Here is a 21,610-nt window from a genome sequence, read left to right on the forward strand (position 1 = left end):
ATCGTTATGTTGACTTTTAAGAGTAAGTCCTTGCACGAAATTTGCTTTTTGACCGTTTGCGCTCAATGTAGGCTTGGATCCTTTACGACTTTGAAGTGAAGTATCCTCTCTTCCCCGTGGCTTTAGAGATTGCTTACACTCTGCTACAGCGCGCACGCCTTCCAGGAATGAAGGAATAGTATGTCTCCTTAATGAGCTTATCGGTCTTGGATTAGCCTCTTTTCCCTGTCCGTCAATTAAGCAAGGTAGACTCAAGCGCTTGTGTGTTGATTTAGGAATTGTGTTAAACCTATCAAGGCTCTCCAACAAACTTGTTCTAGCCAAGGAAATCCGTCGTAGTTCTCTGTCAATATAGAGCTTTTCTCTCGAGAAAGACTCCAATTTCTGTTTCAGAAATTTATCCTCTATGCTGTTTTGCGTTTGTACCCTCTTATGTTTTTCCGCTAAAATCCGATGCGGATATCTCGACATTTTTTCCTTTTAGAACGGTGCTGTTATTATTGCTCGTCCAACTGAGAAATCCTGCCCCAAACTCAAGATTTCGGACGATTAGACTAATTTGTCGGCATAAGCTTATCACACAAATTATAGAAGTGCACTCTACGACTATTGTCTTCATTGCGCTCAGATATAAACAGGTGCCCGGTTTTAATTAATTAAAGTAATTAGTTGCTAAAGCTTATTATACACATAAAGCATTCTTTACAATTCTGATGGGAATTTAGTCTTTATTTCTGCAATACTAGACACAGTTTAGGCTCAACTAGTAATTAAATTCTTGCTCAGTTAGTTATTTAATCATATCTCTTCTATAGGTTTCTGAATCTCAGATAGAGATTACTTACAAAATTTCTGGTCCAAACATGTCAATTCGGAAAAACAAAAAGAAGCTTGCTAGCTTGTTCGTTTACTTAACAACGACAAATCTTTCATCTGTGTTTACATATAGCATAAATTCATTAACTTCATTCAAACAAAAGAAGCACTTTGTAGTTACAGAAATATGATTATAAGAGGCAAATCAAATAAATTATACGAAGTGTGAAAGAAAACCAAAATAATTTCTCTCAGAAGAATCCAGATCATTATACGTTCCTGGGAAACTGCCCACCTACCCCTCCCCTAAGCCAACATTAGCACTTACTTCTCACTTACGGCAAAGGGGTAGGTGGGCAGTTCCCTAGAAACCATCTGTTTTTACTTGGTGGGCGGGGGAGCGGGGGAATGGAGGTTTCGCCACATCTAGGGGAATGCGGATTCCGGAACCCGCGAAATTTTTCCTTTTAGAATCCTGAATCTTGCAAATTTTTGCTGTGAAATTTGGAATCCTTGACTTTGGAATTTGGAATACGGCTCAAGAAATCCAGGGGTCCAACTAACGATTGGAATTCGGAATCCCAGTTCCACTGACAAAACATCCAGAATCCAATACCTGGACTAGAATCCACGGCGTGGGATCCAAAATCCAGAATCCAGAATCCAGGACTGTCTCAGCCATTTCCTGACATGGGGCGAGAGATTAAATAGATGTTTTGCAAAGGTAACATAGCTATCACCTCTCCCCTTGACTCTAAATCCCAGTCCAAGTTGTGGAACTGCAGTATGGTATTTACAACTGTACAACTTTTGACAAACCCTTTTTGGCCTGTTTTAAATAATTCTTTATGGATTGTTAATTTTCTCATTATCAATGTGATATTGTTTTTTTCAAATCTGGTTCGTAAATATCGTTTTATGCCTTTAACACAGATTGAGCTTAGGTTTTGTTGTTCTCGATATGTACTCTTCAATAAAACTTTCTCCTCATTCAGAGAAGCAGTTAACTGATGTTTTTCATTTTCAATCTTAACTCCATGTCACCACGAGTTAATTCTCAAACTATCGAGATTCAAGACAGCGAATTTATTAGCCTGGATTTGAATTATTATAGTATTTCTTTTTTCACAGTTTGCAAGACGAAGCCATTATTTAATAAGTTTACTGAACTACCATGCAGTGTTTGTGGTTTATTCAGGCCATCCCCATAAAATGTTTCATTTCCCATAAGCTCAGCTTACATTCACTGTGGGTCACGATAACAGCAAGTTGAAAGACAAGCAACTGCATACTGGGTAAGCGATGCAGCACTTGAGATAAGCCCGTGGTGCTCCTAGGCTCGATTACCAGCCGCTGTTCGGGAAAATGAGCCCACACTCATCCCCCGAAAGAGCGGCTGGACGTGTGCGATTTCCTTTGTTGGTTTAAGCCAATCATGTTACCGCCTGCAGATTTTCGTCTGGCAAAGATTGTCGCAGAAATTATCACATCAAAACAGAAAGTCCTTCCTTCCCTGCTTCCTTGATCCATCGCATGGCGAGGCGATTTCGACGGCGCGGAGACATGGGCAAAATTCTAGAGTCCGAAGGAACACAACGTTTTGTGCGATTGTTTGTTGTGAATGATTGTGGTTGGAGAGATTTTGCATCTTCAAGGATCTTTTCAAGGCGCTTCAGGTCTCGATAACTGCGTTCGTTACAGGTGTAACCGTCCATGTTTATATTTGACAGAGGAACATTCAATACGCTGGAAATTTTGTCTGGTAAATCAGAAACTTTTCCATTTAATTTGTTCCGCTTCCAAGAATCAGTCAGTTCGGACCCACCGAAGACGTACCAATATTCGAAGATCAAAGAAAATTAACTACATGTCGCCCTGTACAGAAATGTAGCGAAGAATCTTTTTCAAAATGTAAGGAAATGTACCGAAAAAACTATTTCGAAAGTCATTTGGGTGGGTAAGGGAACGCTTGATGTAATTTTGAGCCAAATAAATAAGAAAATTGGAGACCGGTTTCACTTCCAGTGATATCGGAGACGCGTAAATTATCAATTTTCCAATTACGTCACAGACAAGGTCAACGGGTCACGCGTTCAGCCGTCTCTCTTCGGGGAGGATCAAAGACCGGACCCGGGAGACGGTGGAAATCGAGCCTATGGTGCTCCCAAATGTTAACCTTTTCTAATTCACTCCTAGACATGAGTGGCCAAAGTCAAATTTTCCAAATTAACCATAAACAAACAGGTGTGCTTACCACTGAAACCCTTAGTAAGTTCATGGATGCAAATATCGGGGCAAATCCACTGAACAGCAGCCAACAGTCTACACAATCTCCCCCTCCCCCCCCCCCCCCCCCTTCCGTGCGTTTGAACTGCATTTTTGTCTCTATCGTGTTTACTGTATAAAATTAACCGACACTTCTATTAAACTGAAGCGGAAGTTTTAGTATTCAAGGCCAGCTATTAAGTTCTTAGTTTCCAAGAATCACGGAAACTGGCGCATGCTGATGAAGACTAAACAACATGAAATGGAGAATATATCAGTAGCGGAGTTATTATTATTATTATTATTATTACTATCATTTTTTATTTATTTATTTATTTTTGGCGTGTGGGAGTTTCGGTTTTGGCGCGTGAAGCGTTAGCGTCAAATGCGTGAGAAAATTTCAAAGCGTCTCCTCTCCATTCTCCGCACAGCTTTGCAGCACTCCGGACAAAACATTGCTCGCGGTAACGATCCCGTCAGCTACGCAGGCCACCATAGGATGTCATACTCGGGTTAATTTGGAGAAATTTAAAAAAAATGGGTTAAAACCTGCGGCGCATAAAACGTCGTCTACCGGTCACATAGGGATACGACGACGACGACGACAACGAGGGGTAAAAGAGCAATAGATTAGCAAAACAACAACCGTGCACGTGCATCACGCTTTTTTGTACATTTCTTTACCGTCACTGCACTATTGTTTTGAGCAATATTTTTTCTTTGCCTTTTTGTAGATTATGCGTTCGTACACAACCAAAAATAGTGTGAAAGGTGAAAGAAACCCATTATCCGCGGTAGTGATATCACGTGGACTGAAATAGGAACACAAACAAAGTAGAGTCATGGGAGTCGATAAACATGTAGTACAAACCAAAAACGTGATAACATCAGGAAATATTATCATATCATATTTCTAACAGTACAAGAACTAATCCCTCAAAAGATCACCTTTCAAAGGTCCATGCATATAATTATGGGTTGCCTAGCCTTAATTTTATACCGGGAAGGAGGGGGGGGGGGGGGGGGATTCACTTGGGTACTTTAGGGGTGGGAATGTGTCGCGCAGGTCTCCCAATTAGGACCCTGTACAAGGATATCTCGTTCTAGAGATATTTTCAATACCTCGTTCAAGAGCAGTGCCAGAGCCCACTTATTTGATGCTTGTTGTGTGTGTTTGAAATAAACCGTGTTAAGTATAAGGAAAGCCGGGCTACCAAACAAACTCGCATAGCAGAGACCGGGCATACACGAAAAGATATTTTTGGAGAGAGCCAGCCCCCTGACTTGACGACATAAAATTCTACGGAATTCTTTTTTTCATCATAGATTTTGGCGGTAGTTTAACAATGATAAGTATTTCCTTTTTCTTAAGCTTTTCCTTACCCCCCAAACTATAAAAAAAAAAGGGCCGCTTGGGTTGATAGGAAGAACAAACGATCACATGCAGATACCAGTTGCATATTTACGAGTTAAGTTCACTTCCCAGTGCAGAACACGCGCGTTTCGCAACAAAATGCACTCCATCATGGACGTCTGTATCTTGATAGTTGTGTGCACTGTTGCAGTCTGTGTTTTTCAAATTCTCTTTCTGTATGTGATAGAAAGATTGAGTAGAAACTTAACCAGCTCGAAGTTAAATGGAAACCGTCAAGATGGCGATGAACAATCTGAAAGGGAACGAATACCCAGAGGAAGAAGGCAGCCCGTTGAACAAGAAGAATGACGACATGTTTTTGGTATGCTAATTTTTTTAGAGTATTTCCAGTTAACACCATGTCTGTATTGCTATTTAAAATTTTACTTGTATGCTAATCGGCAACGAGTCTATACACCTATACCCACTTGGTGAATGTTGGTTCGGTTTGTGTTGTCGTTTTTCTTGTTTGGTTTGGTCTTTTTTTTTGTTTGAAACTGGTGAAAGATTTCGTTTGAAAAGACCAAGCGCCATTTTAAATTTCTTCCACACATTAAACCAAATTTCAAAAGTGCCGTGGTTTAGTATAGGTCAGAAAGCACGTGGCAAAATGTTATTTTCTGTTTCAGTTCCAAGGAAATAATTTTGGCATAATTTGCTAACTAGTACTCTAAAAGGATGGATCCCGTTCCCAAAGTCCTCTACAACAAAAATGTGGGTGCGAACAATCTCGGACCCGTTTGGACAGCCGCAGACACCTCCCAACAGCGCCATGCATGCATCTTTAGGCCAATCAATGTTGCGTGTCCTTGCGTTCGTTTGGACGTAAGATTATTTCTGAAACTTATCTCATTGTAATTGTCTTGTTTTTGCATGGAACAAAAGGAAAGAAGCACCGGGGATGAAGAAGGAGCCTTTTAGTTTTAGAGGACAGCTTTTGGAGGATCAGCAGAGCAAGTGGCAACAATATCTAGAGATATTTATCCAGTTGGTTGATTTTACAAGAGTCTCATACAAAAAAACGTGAGCGTTTGCAGTGATAGTGGAATAAAAAGCCAATGGAACGTGTATAAAGTGATTTTGCAATCACAGAATGGACGATGGAAAGCTTGTTGAAGAAGAACGTTGTTTATAATTTTTTTTAGTACAACCTCTTTTTGAGAGGGCAAGCAAAACGTTTACTGATATTTCCGTCATATATACTTCGTCAATGAAATGAATGCGCGATAGTGCCGGGGATAAATTAGAGTCATTAGAAGTAGTTTTTCTGCCGAAAAACCAATTCGAAAAATACCACTGGGCTCTTAAACGTGCAGGTTTGAGTCTTAAATTATGCAAGCCACTAAGTGAAAGTTCAATCTCTTTGATTTGTTCTCAGCACAAGCTGTGCAACAGCTTCTCAACAATTTGCGTCTTCAGCACATCGTACCAACGGAGCAGCGCTGTTAGCTAAAATATTAAGTCAAGATATACATGTACAGTGTGTTATTGACCAAGCTTGAGGTCATGATATACATGTATGTGTTATTGACCAAGCATGAGGTCAAGATAACTAAAAATTGAACGAGTTCTATATATTAAGGAAAACGAAACGTACAAGCCAAAGACATTTATGCCCCTGGCCGTGACTTGAAAAATTATTACGGTACTTACCATTAACCACGCAAGTTGAAAACTTTAGTTCAAACCCTTAACTGGGTTGACTGGGTGGAAAACTGGGTAACAAGCTGGTTTGCCCCTGGTCAGTTAGAATTCTTTCTGGTTATGCCTGTTTTATATATTTGTTTCTGATACTTCTTTCTCACGGCCAGGATCCAGACTACTGGATTTCCAGTACTTGTATTAACCCCACAAAATTTTCTTCAGTTTAGTTTTGCCAGCAACAAAGTGAACCGACAAATACGTTGTGATGATTAATCTTTCTACAATAAATATAGTTACAAAGTAGAAACTGCTAGGTATTCGATTCTTTTATCACTTTAGCCATTCAAGAAGGCTTTAAAAAGTGACTCAAGTTAGCTGGTACTGTGCTAATAATTTTCAAAATGAAGAGACATTCAGGAGCTCTTCGAAAGTTATTTTTCATACGCTAACAAAAGTAAATTCTGGATAAAACTTAGCAATGGTAAATACGCAATAAAATCTTCTATATATGTGAGAAAAACAAACCAAAATATACAGCCTGAAATTTTTTTTAGGTGCCGTTTAAAAATTTTGCAAGGCATAGGTTTCCTTAAAAAATTCGGAAGAGTTGACCAGTCACTAATGTACCTATAGTAAGTTGCTCTTTTTCCCCTTTCCTTTTTCGGGTTTGGAATTCTAGGTAAGTAACTGTTTCTTGAGTTATGTCCATGCAAGTCTCTTAGGGTTATTTTCAAAGTCTCTAGGTGCTCTGGTATTTCCCCTTTAATAGCATTTTGAACCGCTGAGCATCGGTGAGCAACACGTCGTCCAGCCAGAGGGATCCATTGTAGGGAATTGAGTGCTTCGGATGATGAGATCTTACTACCTAGAATTCTTTTCGCATACCTATTTTAAACTCTTGTAAACGATCGAGTCTTATTATGAAGCATACAAAAGATTTTGTTGAGCATAGACAGGCGATGACCTAGCTTCTTCAACAAATTACTAATATATGGCTTCCAACTCCATTTTTTATCTATTGTTACTCCAAGAGATTTACATGATTGCACACTCTTGTGTACCATTCATTTGTAAGTCGACATCATCAAATAACGATATTTCAGATTTCTGATGGGAATTTAGCCTTTATTTCTGTAATGCTAAACACAGTTTAGGCTCAGCTAGTAATTAAATTCTTGCTCAATTAGTTATTTAATCATATCTCTCCTATAGGTTTCTTAATCTCACACAGAAATAACTTACAAAATTTCTGGTCCTCACATGTCAATTCGGAAAAACAAAAAGAAATTTGCTAGCTTGTTCGTTTACTTAACGAAAACAAATCTTTCATCTGTATTCACATCTAGCATAAATTCATTAACTTCATGATTCAAACAAAACAAGCACTTCGCAGTTTATATCAATTATTATTATTCATTCAAAATCTTTCCCCGATTCTGATTGGCTAAAAGTACACGCATAATTTACCATAGCCAGCTACTGATGACCAAATTTGGAAGAATTTTGCGATTTACGAACCGATGACGTCAAAAGTGCCGCTTTCTTGCAGGTTAATGCACCGTTAACCGAGAAGACCTGGGGACAACGTTGAGTTGTTTCGGTTGTGAAAACAAAAATGGCGGACATTTCACTCGTTTTACGAGTAAGAATTAAGCGAAAAAATAGCTAAAAACATGTCAAGAATAGCAAGAAGACAACTCGAAGAGCGACATCTGCTATTTGGAGAATATTTGCGGAGCTGAACAACCCCAAACGTACACTATCGAAGATGAACTTAACATCGATGGATCGATGGAGGTAAGCATGTTTTAGCTACATTTTTAAACTAGGAATTATTTTGAATGAATAATAAAACAATTACTGGATTCGGCTTTCGTATCATATGAAGAATTATGGAGATCTCGGAAAGTGTTAACCGCCTTGGCCATAATAACCTCCTCGATTTCCATACTCAGCCTCATTCATTAATTGTTAAATATGATTATAAGAGGTAAATCAAATGAATTATCCGAAGTCTCAGAAGACCCCAGATCATTAAACGTTTCTGGGAAACTGCCCACCCACCCCTCCCCTAAGCCAAAATTAGCACTTCCTTCTCACTTTGGGCAAAGGGGTGGGTGGGTAGTTTCCTAGAAACGGATAATGATCTGTTTTTACTTGGTGGGAGGGGGCGGGGGAAATGGAGGTTTCGCCACATGTAAGGGAATGTGGATTCCGGAATACTAGAAAATTGTCTTTGTGGACTCCAGAATCTAGCAAATTTTTGCTGTGAAATTTGGAATCCTTGGTTTTGGAATTTGGAATACGGCTTAACCCATTCGCCCCTGAACCGCCCGTAACCGCCCGTGCGGATCCACGTCCTTTCTACCCTTTGTGACGTCATCAGTTTTAACGGTCAAGGACAACTTTGTCAGCTAACTTATGCAGCGTGAAGAGATCTTTCAAACCATACCAGAATGAGCACAATTCAGTCAAGGAAACCGGAGAAAGAGGCAAAAAACCATATAACATTGACCTGAAAATCTCCATGAAAATCTTGTTCCATTGCCCACCTACCTTTCCTTTCACTTAATCCTAAGATCCTAAAAGCTTTCCTAAAAAGTATTCCCACCAAAATGAAGCCTACTAAATGCCCAGCAAGAAAAAAAAATGAGACAAAAAAGCGAAAAAAGAGGGGAGGAGAGAAAGCGAAAAGTAAAAGTCAAGACTGCTGTGTCACTTTTAAACCCAAAAACTGTCGAAATTTTGCTTTCTGCGCATGCTCGAACTTCGCAAGCTGATATTTTGCATCTGGATCAGAAGGCCGCGAAGTGTACGACCTGTAAAGCGGTTTGTGGTAAGTTTTAGCTCTTTATAGCACGACAGTGACCAGAAAACCACTCGACTAGCTTCAAAACGCGTTTTTCGACAAAATCTCCAGGAGCGAATGGGTTAAGGAATCCGCGAATCCCACTAACGATTGGAATTCGGAATCCCAGTTCCACTGACAAACATCCAGAATCCAATACCTGCACTAGAATCCACGGCGTGGAATCCAGAATAGAGGACTGTCTTGGATTCCCTGACATGGGGCGAGAGATTAAATAAATGTTTGACAAAGGTAACATAATTATCACTTCTCCACTTGACTGTAAATCCCAGTTCAAGCTGTGGAACTGCATGGTATTTACAACTGTACAATGTTTGACAAACCCTGTTTGGCCTGTTTTAAATAATTCTTTATAGATTGTTAATTTTCTCATTCGCAAAGTGATTTTGGTATTTGTTAAAATCTGGTTCGTAAATATCGTTTTATGTCTTTAACACAGATTGAACTTAGGTTTTGTTGTTCTCGATATACTCTTCAATAAAACTTGCTCCCCCCTCATAGAAGTAGTTAACTGATGTTTGTCATTTCAATCGTAACTCCATGTCACTACGAATTCAAGCTCAGAATTATAACTATGTATTAAAATCCACTCTGATTTCCCCTTTGTTCAATCTAAACATTCTAAGTTGGTGTGAAAGCTTTCACCTGTCCTGACAAAAAAATAATTCCGCGTCTTATATGAAAAAATAAATAGAGCATATAATAGTTTCATACATATTACAAAGTCAAATTCGAAAAATAGTTTATCTTATGTGCGTTAATTTTATGTGAATTGAGTAAACAATAACTTTGATAAGCATTCATTTTCTTTCAGCAATTCGACACATGTAGAGCCGTTCGTATCAGAGGCGATTCTGTGCTCTAAAACCCTGATATACTTATAATTATTATTTTCTGCAATAAACATATAACTACTATTTTCTTTTCTTTTCACTTCTTCGGCTAAAGGCATGAAAATCACTTGTCCTATGTGTTCGGTTTCTCTGGAACAGTTGTCATCTCTTCTGCTTCTTCCCGCAAAGCGTCCGCTTTCTCTTCTAAGAGCATCTAAAAACAAAATAAATACCATTTTACTGCCATTTCCCGGTTCTAAACTTTCTCTTATTAGCGAGGTCAGTCACCTCTAGCTTTTGAAATCTGGTAACTTAAAGATTATTTTCACATTAACATTTTCTTCCTGCCCTTTCGCTGTTGTTTTTGTTTTGTCGTCAAACGGACAACTGGCCTGCGTAACAGGCGCCGGTTTTGTTAAATTTGTCAGGGTGAAGGACGAAATTTTGCGCTATATAAAACCTAACCAAAAAACATTAACCGGCGCTTGCCACGCAGGCTAACGGACAACTGGCTCACACTTGTTTGTGTGAAAAATCAAGCAAACTTAAATTAACCTTAGCCTCATATAGATTCTCCTGAAATTACACACATAAAAAAATCCTGTAACATGTCTCTTTAAATTTTTTTTTCTTCTTCCTCTCTTGTAATTGGCTTCGTGAGCACGTCCCGCTTTAGATTAGCCATTGCTATTTGCGGTGTGCAAAACTTGTAAATTTTTCAGAAAAGCAATATATAAAGAGTGTGTAGGTGTGTACGCTCAACACCACAACACCACGAACAACAACAAGAGATCCATCTACTTCAACCGGTTTTACCTTAGCAGCTGAGACGATCTGATTGGCTTGTCGTCTTGACAGGTGCTCAATATCAGCCATAAGGGAATTAACATCGGCCCAGGCCAGACTGTTAAGGCTTTTATAGCCTGCCTTGAATAACTGCCGTGCACGAGCCTACGGAGAACAAGGAAATATAATCATCACTACTGATCAATCAGGTAGCCGTAAGAACAGAATGTAACAATTGACGTAAAATGCAACAATAACACAAGATGTAACAACTTTTGGTGCAAAACGTAACATTAACCCGAAATGTAACAACTTTTGACCCACAACGTACCAACGTTTTAACGCAAAATGGAACAAGTTTTTGACGAAAAATGCAACAATATATTTTTAACCCGAAATGTAATAATGCATAATATAACAGCTTTGAAATAACTGAGCGACTTGGATATTGTGTGGTGGTAACAAAAACAGATTTTATATTACGTTATTACGTCAAGTGACTTGAAAACAAGTACTCTTCTATGCAAAAAGAGTACTAAAAAAGCAAAATTAGCATCAAGTGCTTCAAATGTTAGGGCAACTAAGAACTAATTCAGGAGACTTGATTGCAGATTTCACCACTGTTGGACAAACTTGACCCGTCACGACCCCTGTTAGTTGAACCTAAAGAAGCAGATGCATTTCTATACGGCTTTACTAGTCCCCTTACCCGACCCCGCGTCACCCTCCCAGAAAAAAACAGTTCACGGAAAGGACCTTTATTTGGAAGCGAAAGAAATAAATCTCTATTGACCTGCTTGACACCAGGAACCTCCATAAGCGGAACAAGCTCCAAGGTAGCAGTGTAGGATAACTTCTTAACCATGGCCTCAAGTAGTAAATTCACTCCCCAAAACTCCTGCAACTCCTGTAGAGTGACATCACAAGGTCATAAACCATACAGTTCCTGTTGTCATTAATCATTGTAGAACAGTTTTCAAAAACGGTTGAACCTCATTAATATGGAAACCAAACGGACAGAGACTCAGCTGTTCGAATTATGGATTTGTCCGAATCATACAGATAAGGAATGTATGAATTCTTGTATCTTTGGGGACAAAAGGACTGTCCGTGAATGAGTATTTCGTTTAGTTTTGTATACTAATGCAGTTTGTGATTAGCTTAAAATCTCCTGCCACTTTCTCAGCCAATCAGAACTGAAAACAAATCCAAACGTCACTTAGTCACCCGCGTTTTCCCGCGCTTAACACGGATCACGTGTTTTACTTCGAGTTCTGATTGGCTGTTTGAATCTCCTATACCTCTGACCGCCGGGGCAGTGTGATAACCTGTTATGGCTTTAGGAAACTCAATTAAAACTCGCATTCGTGGAATTTTCAGCCCGTCGGTAACTGTAAAAACAAAGTCTCCCACTAAAGAGCTGGAAATATAACGTTCTATTCGCATTTTCCACTAACCAAACTTTCACCACTTTCTGTTTGCAAAATCAAAGATATACCATTTCTCAATCTTTGGAAAACGATAATTCCGCATAAAGAGTCCAGTAGATGTAGAGTTCGCATCGGCCTTAATGTTTTGTTAAACATACAGGATCATTTAGCATGCGAAGTTGCCATTTTAGTTCCTTTACTGAAAGGTGAAGTAGGAGGAATTGGGCTCAAACTATCGAAATTCAAGACACCGAATTTGTGAGGCTGGACTTGAATTATTTCTTTTTTCGCAAGTTTGCAAGACGAGGCCATTATTTAGTCAGTTTACTGAAATACCGGTGTTTGTGGTTTATTCTCGTAATGGGCGATTAATCCTACTAATACTGGTTAGACGTACCTGAGTGAAATACACCATGCATGAAGCAAATGATGAGGCTGAAGTTAAAAGATTCTGCACAAATCCTCGTGTCACGTTAAACAAACTAGCAACGTCCCAGATGGTGTTCTCTTTCATCAGTTTGTACAGGATGAGAGCTAAGTAGAACCTCTTGACGGAAGCTTCTTCACTGTCGTCCTACAAAGAGCGGCAAGACAGGATTTTAGCGATGACCTCACGATAACTGGTTTCTTTACTTAAGTGCCCCCAAGGCAGTTATTTTGTTCCCTTGGTAACCCCCTGCCAGCTACCAATCTCCCTAAATGACAAGAGAAAATACTAAAACAGAAAGCATGACAAAGTTAAAAGATTGTATGACAAAGACCAACATAAGATTCAAGCGCCTTGATAAACTCTCTTTTGACTCGTCACAAAATCCTTTTCCATCGATTGCTTGACACGCCCAAAAAACGTCTGTGTAGAATGCTACACGATTAGGCAAGTTAGAGGGGCTAAAGAAGAAAGCAATTTTCGAGAAGAAAAGAGCAATACTAGTCTTGTACCTTCTTGACCCGTTGACCTGTAGCTCTTCTCGATAATAAGCTTTCTGTGGCTCCAACCAATTCAGCCACTCGCTGTTCTGAATCACCCAAAGACAACACCTGTAATGAAATCATATAAGACGTGAACGAGACAATCATGATCACAAAAGACATTACAAAGATACAAAAGTAGCCACGTGTTCGATGGACCCTATTTCTGCCTCTTTTTCCACTCAAAAAAATCCTGAGACCTTTACTACCGTCCTTAAAAAGGTTTTTCAACTAATATGGAACCTAATTTTAATATTTTAAAACCATCTGATTTTGTTCAGGTGTCTGTTAATATAACGGGAAGAAATAGTGACTGTTGACCGTAAAAAGCCAAAATGTTTACCGTTAACCGTAAATTCCACCATCCCACTGAGACAAACTCGTTCCCACTAAAGTCAAAGTTTTTTTAACAAAAAAAAAACTTCAGGTGACAATTAGCCTAAATATCATCCAATTGCTTCGAGTCGCTTTCTCCTCGAGGGAGTAATAACGACTCGAAGTAATCGGTTGAAATTCAGGCTAGGCGATAATTTGTTTCCTCTTTCAAATATTGGTAGAGACAGAGGATGATGTCATTGACCTCATTGTTCAATGAGGGCGCAAGCAAATCATTGGTTGGAACATCTACATTCTGGTTTTTAAATTAAGTTTAAAGGATTCCTTTTTACACGACGCGTAATTTTCACATTCCGGCTGATTTCTTTGCGTATTTCTGTCTGATCCGTACCTGTTTAAAATAAGTCATCCATTGGGGCTCAATTGAATCCCTGATGTCCAGCGGCGTCACAAGATAAAGCAGATGCAGTTCATTGGTTAGTACCAAGTACGTGAACCGCAGAACCTATTTCCTACCCTTCCGTATTCATTAACTCGTGAATTCAGTAGGCCTGGGATGTTCGCCTTGTTTTAGAGTGTGTACGTGGAGTTATGAGGCACATGGCGCACTGACTTTCCTTGCCGACGACTTTCCGCACATTTTTCCGGCTTCGCCTATTTTCCCCACACCTGAAGAATGGGCAGCCAGCCATATTCACATAACATTTCAAATCCTTGACTGACGAGCATAAGGCCTACCTTTAATCCAACAAGAGTAAGAAGCAACACCCGTAACCCTTTGCCATTTTCATGCAGCAAGCTGCTGCGACAGCTCTCCAAAGGACCTGAGAACAGGTGACTAATCTGTAACAAATATAAGAACATGAAAACCTCGTTCGAGGTCAGTACTGGTAGTTATACTCGTAAATGACCATTCATCGTCATGAGGGGATTATTACTTCTTGTTTTCATAAACGAGATCTCCTCCAGGAGGGAATGTGCTACCCCTTGCATCGGTCATGACCTCTTGTATTTCTGAAAAGTTTCGAATGAGCGTTTTTTGCATTCCGCCTAAAGTTAAAGCGTTACAGCGTGGACATGTTAACCCCAAGGGTGACCAACATCAACTTTCTCCTAACAATATCCATATGTTGCCAAGATGAATGGTTATGAGAGTTAATAAAATGATCACTAACGAGAAAATGCTTTGATCTGTTATCAAAGTGAAACTCTCTCAACTAATTCTTTAAAGAAATGTATGGAGATCAGTGTGGACAATTTATATGTGAATATTTGGGCTTAAAGGCGCTAAAATAGCGCGACGAAGTGTAAATAAACTCGGAACTAAAAAGGACATTATTTTGTAAGTATATACATGCAAAAACTAATGATATTGGCGTCATGATGTCGCCGAAACGTCTGAACTTTATTTCGTTAGTTTTTACTAGGTTTATAAACTAAAACCATCAAGATAGAGCAGAATAAGTTACCAGGTTTTTTGGATTCTCGGAGTCTACATTGTTCAGGAGTGTACAGTAAGCAGTTTACAGTGTACGGAATAAACCTGTGAGTTCCAGAACTGGTGCACGACTACTCTTCTACAAGGATACGACACATATCCAAATCAGATCCAACCTATAAAAATGGCTGGGTTCATACACAGTAAGTTCTCACACCACTTCCAGTAGGTTCGATTACCAGTCAAGCTAGGGAAGACCAGAAATCGAGAAAACGGGGGAAATCGAGTCTACATGACAGAAAAAAAAAACAGAAAAAATTAAAAACAAACAAATAAGGTGTTGAGTCCCTGAATTATTCCCTTGTCTTATTCAGAACACTCTGTCATAGGCGAGCCTCTTGTTACCATGCAAAAAACTGCGGCTAGATCAAACAAACGCGGCTGCACGTTCACAACAGAGACATCCAAACAGGTCCAGTTTCTAGACTTTCAGGAAGTCCGTTTTACCACTGGGTCATCCGCCGTTTTCCCGACTTCGTCGCTCAGAAAACTCGACTTGTCGGCAAGTCTACTCGCTTTGTTTCGTTTTTAGCATTTTAATAGTATAGTTTATTTAGAGTCTCCAATTAGTCTTATCTGGGCGAAATAATTTGACGTTCAAATAAAGGTTTTATCTATCAGTTTCCTGTTGTCAGTGATTGAAACGAGTCCGACTTTTGGTCGAGGTGTCAAAAGTCGGACTCAATTCTATTACAGTTTTCATACCCAATTAGATAAGCTTATCTGTCGCTTTAGCACTTCCTTAATCTTGACCTGAAAAAGAGTGCACTATCCCGCTAAAAAAACCCTCAAAGTTTCATTGCACGCAGCTTACAGCGTGTAATCATGTACTAATGCATGCTGAGCGTGCAATGGCGTTCTCAGATTTTGCTTCAGTACGACTGAATTTGAAATTTTAAGTCACCTAATATTTGGTGACCTGTGTTTAATACTCTGATTGTAATGTCACATGCGGCGGAAATGCTAGTCTGCAAGCTCAGCTTTAATAGATTCACGGTAGGTCACGATAACCGCAAGTTGACAAGCATAGGGATTTGTAAAGCCGCGTAGCACTTGTGTAAACCGGCGCCGCGGTTGTTGCGAGTGTTAACCCCTTCTAATTCACTCTTAGACGTGAGTGCCTAACAAAAAAATTACACAAAATTTCCAAATTTCATTTAGTAAAAATGCTTTAAACAAAGAGCACCATGTGAAAGTGCTGCCAACCAGGTTTCATTTGAATGGTCACATCATAGGATTTTTTAAAAATATACAGATCGAAAAACAACACCATTCATTCACCCTGAACCATTCGGGTTTTTATTAATCACCCTGGGCATACTAACTATTCTCAAGGAGAGAAAGGATAAGTCGAAAGGAAACGGAAACTGTATGTTGTTGTGGATAATATGAAATGAGAAGCTTTACAACAAGATGGTAGCGCAGTCGGCACGTGCACAGGCGGTGTTGGACACGGTCCGAAGGGCATCATGGGGAAAAAATCAAAAACGGCTCATTTGCATCTGACCTTCGCTCTGTTCACATCTCTCGTTACGCCATAAAAATACCGGGAGAAATAGTGTGATATGGGCATTACAGGTCTTTTTCCGCTTTTAAAAGATATAACATGCGATGTTCATTTGAGATCTTTCTCCGGAAAAGTGGCCGCAATCGACGTTTACTGCTGGCTTCTCGAGACTGTTGTTTTCTGTGTCGAAGAGATAATTTTAGGGATCGAAACAACGCGGTACGTGTCAACACTTCGTTCTTACATGTGGTTAAAGTGCTTGATTTTGAACGTAAGCTTCTCTTCAGTACTCTTCTCACCTCAGATTTTTTTCCAGGTACATTGACGTGTGCATGAAGGATACTGATCTTCTCATCGAAAATAATGTGGTCCTATTATGGCTCTTGGTGCAACCTATTCTGGTTTTCCAGAAGAAGCTGAGCGCAAGGCAAAAGTGGAATCCTCCCTCGCTAACTTGTTGATGTTGAGGGCAACAGCAAGTTAGCGGAGGTTTTCTATTCATTTTAGTCCGTATGAATTCAGTTTTATTTGTCCGCTGTTTTTTGTATGATTTATTAGGAATCGTGAAGAATCTCGCACAGGTTTAACTCTTCGCAAACAAGGGCAGGGGCGGATCCAGGATTTTTTGTAGGAGGGGGTGCACTCGTCTCTTGCTCTACTTCAACACCAATAAACCACATAGTTTTTTTTTTTGCAGAATACCAGTTGTATTAGAAAACCGCAGGTCATCTCAGGGGTGGCGGGGGGGGTGCGCACCCCCTGCACCCTCCCCCTAGATCCGCCCCTGAAGGGCAGAAGGAAGAAGCCAAGGAACTATTCAAAAAGGAGGCCCTAAGGGCCGCTTCGATGACATATATATATCACAAAAACATATCATAGTTTTTAAGACGAATAAAAAAGGAAAGAAAGAAAGTATTCTAAGCTGATCGTGTAGTGAAAGTCTTCTAAGCCGATTCGAACGTGACCGCGCGAGTATATTTATAATACTAAAGATGCCGCGGAATGGAGTCACGATTCATGCACGTAGGTAAACTTCAAGTGGCATTTTGACCCTTAAAACGGCGGGGCCCGCAGGGGCCCGCCGACCATTTCAGATACTTGAACAACAAAACTAATAGATTATGCTAAAACATGTTTTACATCTCTCAACAGTCACAATAAAAAAAAATCCAGCACATTTCAGCAATCCTCTTTCATTTAACAAACAAATGCGTTTATCACTTAACCCCTCAAAAGGTTTACGGATGCAAAATAAGGTTAAATCGAGTAAACAGCCCCCATCCTCCTCCCCTTATCACCCAACCCCCTCCCCGCACGTGTTTGAAGTCTATCGTGTTTACTGTACAAAATTAATCGTATCGCATCAACTTGACACTTCTATTAAGCGGAAGCGGCAGTTTCTAGTATGCCTAAGGCAAACCGGAGTTTTTAAGCTCTAAGAATCACGGAAACTGGCGCATCCTAAAGTAGACTGAACAACATGAAATGGAGAATATATCAGTAGCGGAGGTACCGTTGGATGTCTTGCTCAGGTCGACTATGAGGGTCTCCTTTTTCCACCCAGCGCTCCCTTAATCCTCCTTCCTTAGATCTGCTGCCAGTAAAATCGATTACGCTCATTTCGGGATCGCTGACGCCGCTTTATCGTTGGGTAAAAAACGTTGGGGAAAGTGTTAACTCTTGCAGGCTATACAGGAGTATCGGCTCCGTTTCAGTAACAAATAACATTCGACGCCAAAAGTTCTTCTCAGGAAACCTGTTAAGGCGGACACCTTTTATTTAGCTGACACTATACCGTTGAATTGCAATAATAATAATAATAATAATAATAATAATAATAATAATAATAATAATAATAATTTAATTCTCATATTGCGCGCTTTCCATGAAATGATCAAGCGCGTAATACATGATTTCTATCTATAATAATTTAATACGGGGTATCTAACTAATAATTATTTAAAATATACTGTGATAAAATTAAAATATACAACACATGTTAAGATACTAGTAATTATCGTGATAAAAATTAATAAAAAGCTTCCCTAAAGAGGTGCGTTTTCGGATGGCACTTGAAAATCCCTAGATCTGTAACAGAACGAATCTCACGCGGTATTACATTCTAAAGTGCCGGAGCTGCGACCTGGAATGATCTCTCTCCTAATGTAACCCTACTTCTATAAGTTGGCGTAGCAAGCAACAAAGCATCCGACGAGGATCTTAAATTATAATTTCCTGATCTTTTAATTGACACAAGTTCTCTTAAATACGTTGGCGCGAATCCATGGATGGCCTTAAAAACAAATAGTAGAATCTTAAAACTAATGCGTTGCCTAACCGGAACCCTCCGAGGGCTTTAGTTTTGCAACACTACAATAAAACAAGAAATTATTTCCCACGAGCACATTTAGGTCACACGGCATCAAGTGGAAATTGTAGCGAGTTTTAGGGTTTTCAAAACAACATTTGACCTGATTTAATTGAAAAAGTTTGAATTTGTGTACAGGAAGCAAAAGTTCAGGGTGCCTTCAACTTACCAGATTTTAGTTCAAGCTGTCCTGTCTCAAGAACAACATTTTACTTTCGTTTGTTTGTTTTCCTGTCTGGGTCATACAACGTTCTAAAGCGACACTTTAATTCATCTATCATTTTATGATTATGCATTCGTCCACTCCTAAAAAAAACGTGAAGCCTCAACTACTCAAATCCACTCTATTTGACAAGGATTTTTTTTTCTCCATTTTAGAAAAACTCTCGTAACAGATAGTGTTGTTGAATCGTTTTCGTTCGGCCACATATGTATCCGTTTCCGTTCGAAAACGGATGTTTTTACAGTTTATCCACAATAGCTTTGAATCATTCGAACTACTTCCTCTCCTCATCTCATAAAAACTGCTAGTAGACAAAGTTGTCCAACCAGTCCCACCGAGCACTTTTTCGTCCTAGTCTTAACCAAAACCTCCAAGGTCGTACTTGCTGTCTTGTTAACTGCTCCGATTTTCGAGATCAGCAGAGAAATTACAGGGGTACACAACGACAAAATGTTTCCAAATACGTCACAAGTGTCTCAATTAGCTTTCTCTATGCTTTAGAAGCCTGTTTGGTTGATATGTAGCTGCCCTATGAGAACTATTTATCTGTCCGGATGTCTTAGGACAACCTTGGTCGTCCCGGGATATTTAGGTGGCTCCTTCGTCTCATCCAAAACTTTCAGTTACCATGTTGCCGGTCCGGTCAAAAGAGTTCGCGGACGTGGAGTAGACGTACTTTCATCGGAATATTCTAGGGCACGTTTTGTCTTAATAGTAATACCGAAATTTTAAGGAGGCTTTTTACAATATTAATCACAATATCTTGATAATAAAATCTGAAAAACACAACATCCATTAGTAAATTAGAAGAAAAATTCCGCGAATATCATGGACGAATGGAATGGTAATCCAGAAATTTCTAGCCTTTCTCGAGCTTCAGAAATTTCTAGGCAATATTTCCCCCTTCGAACATTTATTTTACCATGTTTACCGAAGAAAGTCGTTAGATTCCCCTGAAATTAACCATGCTGATTGTGCTAAGTAGTCTTCTGAGTTAATTGAAGCATGCGCTTGAATATTTAACTTTATACAAGCAAAATTGACTTAAATAAGACGTGCTATTAGGCCTAAAAGAGGAGCCAGGTGGAAACAGCGAGACAGGATAATGTAACGTGTCCACTCGAAATGTTGTGTTTTCGGCGGCCTTTATCATCGGATTCGGGGTGTGGGCGGATGGCCAATCTGAAGTACAAAATATTCGTTTTCGGATAAAATCTGAGAGAAACTGTTGTTTATTTAGAGTAACTATTTCCTTTGTCGTTTGGGAGGTTATGCGTTCATGTACATTCGAATAGCGTGAAAATTGAAAGAAACCTGTACTGTGTCACGTGACCTGGAATCGGAACACATAGGGTCGATAAACAAGTATACAAACCGTGAACGTGATAACATGAGGAAATGTTACCATACTCCAAGTAGTACTAGAAGTAATCCCTCAAAAGATAATCTTACAAAGGTCCGGTAAATGAGGAGATCAAAAGCTACACACGGTTTATCGGGAGTTGACTTGAGGCCCGGGGGCGTTAACTCGAGTGGGTTCTGGGTGGGTAGATGTTGCTCAGGTCTCCAATTTTGGATCCTCGATGAAAGATACCTCGTCCTAGAAACAGGCAAATTTTCAATACCTCGTTCTACAGCACACTACACCGTTCTAGGAACCGTGCTGAATATAAGGAAAGTTAGACCCGTTCTAGATCGTGAGTAATAAACTAACGAGCTCATTTGGCGACGCATACTCGTACAGGTATTTAGGGAAAGAACAAGCCCCCCCGAGGCTTGAAGATGTTGTTCTATGGAATTTCTTTTTCATGATTTCATGATTTGAAAATGAAAAGCATTTCCTTTTTCATAAGCCTTTCCTTACCCCACCAAACTATTAAAAATTGACCCCGGCTTGGGTTGATAAGTGGAACAAACGAGCCCCGCAACCAGTTGCAAATTTACGAGTTCCCAGTGCAAAACTCGCGCTTTTTGGAACAAAATGCAGTCCATCATGGACACATGTATCTTGATACTTGTGTTTACTCTTGTAGTCTGTGTTCTTCAAATTCTCTTTCTGTATGTGATAGAGAGAAGCAGGAACTTAACGAGGTCGAGGTTTAATGGAAACCGTCAATGCGGCGATGAACAGTCTCGGAGGGAAGGAATACCCAGAAGAGGAAGAAGAAGAAGAAGAAGACAGCCCGTTGAACAAGAAGAATGACATGCATTTGGTACGCTAGATTTTTTAAGACACTTGGTGAATGTTGGCTGTTTTATAGTTGTTGTTGTTGTTGTTGTTGTTGTTGTTGTTGATACCATTGTTTGCTTGGTTCGCTTTGCTTTGTTTTGTTTTTAACTTAAGAGTAAGCGCCATTTTACATTTCTTCCACATAACCAAACTTCAGAAATGCCGTGGTTTACTACGCTATAGGTCAGAAAGCAAGTGGCAAAATGTCATTTTAAAAAAATGTAAAGAGTTTCAGTTCCTAGGAAATTTTTACATAATTTGCTAGCTACATTGAGCTTAGACATTGTTACAGATCCAGTTCCCCTAGAGCTCTACAACATAAATGTGGATGCAAATAATTTCCGACCCTTTAACACAACCACAAACACCATCTAACGAAGCTCCACATCTTTAGACCAGACAATTTGGGGTGTCGTTACGTA

At 39.6% G+C, this 21,610-nt stretch overlaps 1 pseudogene; it reads right to left on the minus strand.

Annotated features, from left to right (window-relative positions):
- Positions 1 to 9,974: 9,974 nt before the first annotated feature.
- Positions 9,975 to 21,610, minus strand: part of LOC140932421 (helicase POLQ-like) — a 30,396-nt pseudogene continuing 18,760 nt past the window's right edge.

Source organism: Porites lutea, chromosome 3, assembly GCF_958299795.1.
Source record: "Porites lutea chromosome 3, jaPorLute2.1, whole genome shotgun sequence".
NCBI classification, from domain to species: Eukaryota; Metazoa; Cnidaria; class Anthozoa; order Scleractinia; family Poritidae; genus Porites; species Porites lutea.